The sequence below is a fragment of the Gossypium arboreum genome, chromosome 2, assembly GCF_025698485.1.
Source record: "Gossypium arboreum isolate Shixiya-1 chromosome 2, ASM2569848v2, whole genome shotgun sequence".
Taxonomy (NCBI): Eukaryota; Viridiplantae; Streptophyta; class Magnoliopsida; order Malvales; family Malvaceae; genus Gossypium; species Gossypium arboreum.
Window position 1 is genome coordinate 73,432,794 of NC_069071.1, and position 9,575 is coordinate 73,442,368.

Consider the following 9,575-nt stretch of genomic DNA (forward strand, 5'->3'; position numbering starts at 1 on the left):
GTGTCGCCACCGGTGCTATTTTTGGTGTGTAGGGATAGGTGGGTTGATTTTATCCCACATGGTGTGTAGGGTTGGATGGAGTAGTGTGTAGAGGCTGGCTGGGTAGGATTCCTATTTGCATATCTGTATTGTGACTGCTACTGAATTGGGCTAAGGCCCTCACTGATTCTGATACTATAATGGGCTAAGGTCTTATCTGAGATTAAACTGTTACTGAAGCGGGCTTAGGCCCAAACTGTAAATGCCTACTGTATGTCTGATTGTTGTTAAGGGATTACACACTGAGTTTTCATAAACTCACCCTTCTGTTTTCTGCATAGGTAATCTTTAGGTAGGTCAGTGCTGCAAGGGACTCAAAGGTGGCCACACAACTACATGGACTTTTTATTAAATTTTACTTTATAATTTAATTTGGGTATTTGGTTATGTAATAAGGCCTCTTAAATTTTTAATTTTTAATTTGGAATTTGTTTATTATGATGCATATCTACTAGAAGTACAGCACAAGTTTTCAAAATGATAAATGCTTTTCAAAACATCGCAAGTACGCATCCTATTTCAAAAAGCTTCTGCAAACAAAAAACGTTTTAAAAAGATAACTACGATCTAGTTGATTAACCATTTTCCTAAAACAACTTGCGTTTTAGCACTGAACAAGACGACCTAGATACTAGCTATGTTTTCAAAGAGGGTTAATACAGAATGGGGTTTTTCAAACGGAATTTCATCTTACGAAAAACACTTTCATATGGTACCGCTAGATTCGGCCATAACGTCTAGGCCGGGTTTGGAGTGTTATAAATAAGAACCTAAACATTAAGTAGAAGGAAAAACCATCTGAAATGGTACCTTCCCATAAATATACTTTCAGACCCTCTGATTTCCCTACCAAATCTAGGGTAGTTAAAAGAAAACTGGTAAAGGTTTAATTGCCTATTGACCAGTCATGGAGAGGGTCAAATCAATCTAATTGACTACTGTCGAGAAATGTTCAACAATGTTGCTTGATGACTTGTTTAGTTTTTGTAATAGCCCGATTTTGGGGCTAGACAGAACAGTGGTTTCAGAACCACTAATTCGAGGTCGGAGAAATTATTTTTTATATTATTTTATGGGTTATAGCATGTTTACATGGATTCATGAAAATTTTGATGAATTAATTTTAGCAATTTTGAGCTTAATTGTGAAAAAAGGACTAAATCACATAAAAGGCAAAAGTTTTGTTACTAGCAAATGGTGTTAAATAACTAGATAATCATAATTAGAGGTCTTTAAAGAGCAAAAATACCCATTCTATAGGTGTAACACCCCTAACCCGTATCCGTCGCCAGACTAGGGTTAAGAGGCATTACCGGACATATCGAAACATTTCACAAATATTTCATAATCATCACAACATTAAAGTCACACATCAATACAAAGTCCCTTACATAGGTCAACGAGACCGTAAACATGCTTTAGAAAGGGTTTGAGACTAAATCGAGCTCATACAAAATTTTTCAAAACTTAAACATTTTTCAAATTTATACAGGTCATGTAATGCCCCAAAAATCCCGAAATCCAAAAATCCTGAAATCTTGAATTTTTTGTTTTGTGCTTAATAGTTCCGATTAAGTGCCAATTATGCAAAGGTAGGTCTTGGTCAAGGTTTGAGTTCGAATTAAGGGGTAGAAGAAATTATAAGTTAATTATTAAAAGAATTAGGGTTGGCAAGTAGTTGGACTTTTAAATAAAGATATGGGAAAATAGCAGTAAACAGCCTAGTAGAGGAGTGGCTAAGTGACGCCACTTAGAGTGTAGGGAGGTGGCGTTAATAGCTAGCAAGGAGGTCCAAGGTTCGAATCCTAGCTTAGTGTTTTTAGAAGTTTAATTTTGACCTTCTAGAAGGATGGAAATGGCATAAGAGTGGACTCCAAAGGAAGTGTTCAGGAGAGAAAATTAAGGAAAGGATCAAAGGGTTATCAGGGAGAAAAACGAGGAGATGAGAAGGGAGAAGTGATGGAGCAGAATGGGGAATTAGGCATGGGAAAATTCGGCTATAAGGCTTATAAATAGGTGCCGAATGCTAGGGTATGAAGCTAATGACCGAATTTCCTTCACCCTGTTACCATACACTCTTTTCTCTAAAAGCCGAAAACCCTCTGCCTTTCTTTTCTTTTTCTCCTTCCTTGTGTCGAATTCTATTCTTCCTCTACCTCATTGTTGACTTTTCTTTCTTTTTCATTGGAGCCAAATAACCCTCTTTTTCCATACAAAATCATAAAGGGCTGAACCTCTTTGGCTGAATATCCTTGGTGCAATCACTATTCCATCTACTTCAGTCAAATCTAGTATAAGTGTTGTTCTCCCAATCGGTTTCTTTGCTAAGTATTGAATATTGTCCCTCACTCTTTCTAATGAACCGTGGTAGGGAATTAATATCGAATCTCAGATCTTTGCTCATTGTCAAATTGCCCCTTAGATGTTGCGGTTTTGGTAAGTATTCCTCATCCATTGGCTAAGGTTGGCTGAATAGCCATAGTAAGGTAAGGGGACTTGTGTTGGATACGAGTCACCTATTATTTTGGTTTTAATAGTTACGATTGCTGTAGATCTAGGAGTTGATCGTGGTTAGTGAAGGGGCTATTATACTTATCACGCAAGGTAAGGTTAAGGTGAGATTCCGGCTTTTGGTAAAGTATTCGATAAGTATGTGAGATTAATCTTTGAGTGATATCGGTTGTAGGTTTGGGCTAAGGAAATCGCAGCACACTTGCCTACCAGGTGTGTACATACACTGCACACACACAATGAATCGACAAAAGCCAAAATGCCTAAAAGCCGAAAAGCCGAAAGTTGGGCTACGGTAGTCATACGAAGGCGCGAACACTCGTGGAGAGGAAATCGATAGGTTGCCTGAGGCCCACGGACGCTTTCGTGGACTTGGGTTGAGAATTAGCTAAATGGGCCGGAATGGGCTAAATGGGCCTAATGGGCTGTTGGACCCATAATAGGCAAGGATTGATAAGTGATTCTATGTGTTAGGAAATTTGTATGTGAGCATGAATATAATATGATTTGGGCCTAATGGGCCATATGAATGTGAATTGGGCTTAGTGGGCCATAAGAATATGAATTGGGCCAGATGGGCCATTTGAATAAGATTGGGCCTAGTGGGCCATATGCATGTATGTAGGGGTATTGGGCCTAGTATATGATGACTACATAAAACTTAATTAATTAATTGAGACTGTGGACAAGTCATAGGGTTAAGGTGTTTGAACGGGTATATGCATGTCTAAGATTGGATCTAGGGAGAGCTTGGTACTTAAGCGGTCTTAATGACCCACCTCATCTTCTTTGGAATCCTACCTGGTGCATAGTATTCGTTCATCTTAGCTCGCGGGACTTGTTCATGGGCCAAGGTAAGTGAAAATCATAATGAAAAGAAAATTACCAAAATGCCCCTAAGGGCGAGAATGACCAGAATACCCCTAGGTGTTGAATGTAAGTTTTATGGATGTCACATGCATACATATGATGTTCTGCTTAGGTTGCATATGGAGTGGGAATTATTGAACGGAAGAAGTATATGAGGATTCGCATGGTTTCTTAACAATCATGGATCCACCGACGGCTTTTAAAGCCCAATATGTAAATTAAGGTAGTTCCGCAATCGGGCTACCTTTGGTGTGTGGGCTGGGTGGGTTGATATTTATATCCCCACATGGTGTGATGGGGAATGAAGGTGGTGTGTAGCGGATGGATACTTTGGATGGGATTGCATTGCATGTCTGATGATTTGTCTTTGAATGCTTGTTTTTCATCGAGGGTTGTACATACTGAGTTTGCGAAAACTCACCCCCTTTTTCATTTTATTTTCAGGTGATGGTCATTAGACGGTTCAATGTTTGGAGGGACTTTGGGTTGCCATCTAACAAGACAAATTTGGACTTCTTTTTCTTAAGCTTATAAGTTTTATTTTATTAAGTATGTTTCAGACCAGATTGTAATAAGGTTTTCATTATGCTATTATTATTTGAATTATTATTATTTTCATTGTAATTATTAGTAGTTGAACTTGGGATTCCTAAATTATAGTATGTTTTCTACATTTTCGCAACTGAAAGGTGTGTTTATTTTTTTAAGTTAAGTTAATTTCAGTTGTGTTTATTTTTTTTTTAAGTTAAGTTAATTAAGGTTTCTTTTGTTTAAGAAGGGTTTTCACTAAAACACTTCAATGTAACACGTCAGATTCGGCCATAGCGTCTGGGCTGGGTTTGGGGTGTTACAGGTCACACGCTTGTGTGAACAAGCCATGTGCCTCACACAACATTAGACACACCCACGTGTCTAGGTCGTGTCAAAATAAGGCATACGTACTGACTTATCCACACGGCCACAAGACACACCCGTGTGCCAGGCCGTGTGAAAATTAGGGAGGCTATTGACTTGTGTCACACAGCCAGTCACATGCCCGTGTGTCTAGCCCGTGTTCGAAACTGACTTGGCCACACGGCCTAGCACACGCCCATGTGTGCGATAGTGTGGTTTGCCCAGGCTCATTTTGAAATGGCCAATAAGCAACACGGCTGAGACACATGCCCGTGTCCCTACCCGTGTGGGCAAAAATAGGCCATTTACAAGGCCAATTTACCACCCATTAACTGTCCTCCCTACAAAGCATCAAAACCACATCATTTTATACCAAATTCTCAACCATTTCACAACCAAAACATAGATCTTTCATGCCATTTCATTATCAACAAATTTCATACTTAACATCCATACAAAAACATACTATATCATGAGTCATAATCAAACCAAAACATTTGTTTTGTAACTTCAATTTACCTCATTAATTCTCATATCACATTCTTACCAAATCCACAATTAAGTACATATCAAAAACTTACCAAATCTCTTGGCCATTCATAAACACATCATATTGATCAATTTGCATTACATTTCATATACCAAAATCAAACCATAATCACAACCAAAGCCAAGCCATATCACATGGCTAAATATATACATCGCAAAACATAATCAAAGTACTTCTAGCCTATACATGCCATATTTTAATATTCATATTCTTAAAAGGTACCAAAATGAAGTTCGATAGGGTGGTGATGATCCTCGGCATTCCCTAAGCTTTCAGTAGCTTCGATATCTAAAAGACAGATGATAAACACAAAAAGTAAGCTTTCCAAAGCTTAGTAAGCCATGTACAAATGAACTTAACTTTATAAGCAGATAAACATCATCAAATTACATAAATTCCATAGCCAAATACTATCATCAACCACATGGTTCGTATACACTACACATATCCCAATTCATTTGTACCTATAGCATATTTTCTCATACTTATATCATATATTCACAAAATTACATGTACTTACCTTTCATCCTCAAACATAGTATACAATTCAAACGTACCTGAATCGAATTCACATTCACATAGTCATTCATTTTCTTGGAATACCCGTTGAACCGTACGTCATCATAAGGATATGCGGATAACTTAGAAAGCTCATACAATGCCAACGTCCCAGACGTGGCCTTGCATGTAATCAAATATCGATTCCTCTATCCCAGATAGGGTCTTACATGAAATCAAATACGATGCCGATGTCCCAGACATGGTCTTACACGTAAATCATAAGTCGATGCCAACGTCCCAGACGTGGTCTTACACGAGAACACATATCGAATCCTACGTCATGACATATGTATCCTAACTATTCCTATGGTTCATACGAGACTTTTCAGACATCGAAACTTTGTCGATACTTTCTCAGATATCTCATACTCAACTCATACAATCATTCATCATTGTTCAAGAGCATATAAACAATAATAATTCAATTCAAAACACATTTGTTTGTATATTGACTTACCCCGTACAGATTCAAACGAACATAATCAACTACTCGACGACTTTTGACTTTCCCCGGTCTAATTTCATTTTCTTTGGTTCTTGATCTAAACATATTCAAATTTAACTCTTTTATTCAACAAATCATTCAATTCAATCCATATACACATATTTATGGAATTTTACAAATTAACCCTCACATTTTCACATTTTGACATTTTAGTCCCTAATTCATAAAATCACAAAATACACAAAGCCAAATTTTCACGGAGTTCATACAAGTCCATATATTTCATTTATTTCACATTTTAATCCCTCAAAATCTCATATTTACAATTTAGCCCAAAATTACTCAAATTCATCAAAAATTCAAAGACAAAACATGATTACCCAATACATATCTTTCATTTAAAATCATCAAACTTCATAAAACTCATAGTTTCATCAATGGCATAACTCAAAATCATCAACAAAATCAGAAATTGAGACATGGGTTTGATAGATTACTAAGCAACGATCACAAAACCGTAGAAATTATCAAAAACCAAATCAAAATCATACCTTAACCAAACTTGAAAGTAGCCGAATATCAAAACACAAGAACCCTAGCTTTTCTTTCTCCAATTTCGGCTAAAATGATGAATATAATGACTAATTTGTTGTTTTGTTTTAATTATATTAACATAATATTCTAATTACTAATTTAACCTTTTTTCATTTCATTTAAAATCCACCAATACATGTCTATTTTGTCCATACATAATTCCAATGGTCCATTTACATCTTAAGGACCTCATATTTAAAGAGACACATCAATTCGGCACTTAATCAAATAGAAGGCCACTTTTGCATTTTCTGCAATTAAGTCATTTTATCAAATTGAGCACACAAACGATTAAATTTTCATACTAAATTTTTTGACATACTAATTCACATATAATAAGCACAGAAAATAATATTAAAATATTTTTTTGACTCGAATTTGTGGTCCCAAAACCACTATTCCGACTAGGGTCTATACCAGGCTATTACAACTCTCCCCCTTTGGGATTTTTGTCCCCGAAAATCTTACGATTGAACAGATCTGGATATTGCTGTCTCAAAGCATCTTCGGGCTCCCACATAGCCTCTTCAACACCGTGTCGATGCCACATCACTTTAACTAACGGAATTTTCTTATTTCTTAATTCTTTAACCTCGTGAGCTAAAATACGAATCAGTTCTTCTTCATAAGTTATATTGGACTAAATCTCGATCTCAGAATAAGAAATTACATACGAAGGATCAGATCTGTATCAACGAAGCATCGATACGTAAAACACATTATGAATCTTTTCTAGCTTTGGTGGCAACATCAATCTATAAGCAACCGGCCTGATATGCTTGATGATCTCGTATGGCCCGATTAACCTTGGACTTAATTTTCCTTTTCTGCCAAATCGGAGTACTTTCTTCCACAGGGATACTTTCAAAAACACTTTGTCGCCAATTTCAAATTCAATATCTTTTTGTTTCAAATTTGTGTAAGATTTCTGACAATCAGAAGCTGTTTTCAAACTATCTCGGACCACTTTTACTTTCTGTTCAGTTTCTTTTATCAAATCAACTCCGTGAATCTTTTTCTCATTGAGCTCAGTCCAATACAAGGGTGTTCGGCATTTGCGACCATACAAAACTTCGTAAGGTGCCATTTTTATACTTGATTGAAAACTATTATTATACGCGAATTCAATCAATGGCAAATATCGTTCCCACGAACCTTCAAACTCAAGAATGCAACATCTCAACATATCCTCGAGAATCTAAATAATCTGCTCAGATTGACCATCTGTCTGCAAGTGAAAACCAATACTGAAATGCAATTTCGTACCTAATGCCTATTGTGGTTTCTTCCAAAATAGTGATGTGAATCTCAGATCTCCATCTGACACAATAGGCAATGGCACCCCGTGCAATCTCACAATATCATAAATGTATAACTCAGCTAATTTATCAAGCGAGTAATCAGATCGTACCGGAATAAAATGAGTTGATTTTGTCAATCGATCAACTACAACCCAAATTGCATCTTTCTTTCGCGGAGATAGGGGCAAACCCGAAACAAAATCCATCGTCACTCTATCCTATTTCTATTCCAGAATAATAATCGACTGTAACAAACCAGAGGGCACTTGATGTTTAGCTTTAACTTGTTGATAGGTTAAACATTTCGAAAAAAGGTTAGAGATATCTCTTTTCATTCCAAACCACCAGTAATACTGTTTCAAATCATTATACATTTTTGTATTACCCGGATGCATAGATAAACTACTATTGTAGGCTTCGTCCAAAATCATCTGAATCAACTCTAGATTTCTCGGAACACAAATCCGATCTCAGAATCTCAAATAATTGTCATTATCAACCCCAAATTCAGAATCAAAATTCAAATCACACTTAGCTCGCTTTGCTATTATCTCATTATCAACCTTTTGAGCATCAATAATCTGTTGTAAAAACAACGGTCTTGCTTTCAATTCTGCTAAAATTGAACCATCATCAGACATACACAACTGAACATTCATAGCACCTAATACAAATATTGATTTCTGACTCAAAGCATCAGTAACAACATTTGCTTTTCTCGGATGATAATCAATAACAAGCTCGTAGTCTTTTAGCAGTTCTAGCCATCTTTTCTGTTGCAGGTTCAAATCTTTCTAAGTCATCAGATATTTCAAACTTTTATGATCGAAATAAACGAGACATTTCTTACCAAATAGATAGTGGCGCCAAATCTTTAAAGCAAACACAATAGCCGCCAATTCCAGATCGTGTGTTGGATAGTTCTTTTCATGCGTCTTTAACTGTCTCGAGGCATAAGCTATAACTTTGCCTTCTTGCATCGAAATGCAACCCAAACTGTTCAACGAAGCATCACTGTAGATCACAAATTCTTTACCCAATTCTGGTTGTACTAACACCGGAGCTTCTGTCAATAGACTTTTAACTAATCAAAGCTTTTCTGACACTTTTCAGAACATTCAAACTTGACATCTTTCCGAAGTAATTTTGTCAACAGAGTCGGAATCATCGAAAAGACTTTTACAAATCGTCGATAATGACCAGCAAGTCTAAGAAAGCTGCAGACTTCAGAAACATTTCTCAATGGCTTCCAATCCAGAATAGCTAAAATTTTGCTCGGATCGACTTAGATACCTGATACTGACACAATATGGCCAAGAAAATCAACTTCGCGCAACCAGAATTCACATTTGCTAAACTTTGAATACAATTGCTTATCACGCAAAGTCTGTAGCACTATTCTCAAATGCTCGGCATGCTCAGTTTCATCACGTGAGTAAATCAAAATGTCATCAATGAATACAACGACAAATAGATCTAAATTTGGTCTAAAAAATCTATTCATCAAATCCATAAAGATAGCAGTTCCATTCATTAATCCGAAAGGCATAACTAAAAACTCACAATGTCTGTACCTCATTCAGAAAGCAGTTTTTGGAATGTCTGAATCTTTTACTCTCAACTGATAATAGCCTGATCTAAGATCTATCTTTGAAAACATAGTAGTTCCTTTCAACTGATCAAACAATCGTCGATTTGGGGTGGAGGATATTTGTTCTTGATATCCACTTTATTCAACTAACAATAATCAATACACATTCTTATTGTGTTGTCTTTCTTTTTTACAAACAGAATAGGAGCACCCCAAGGT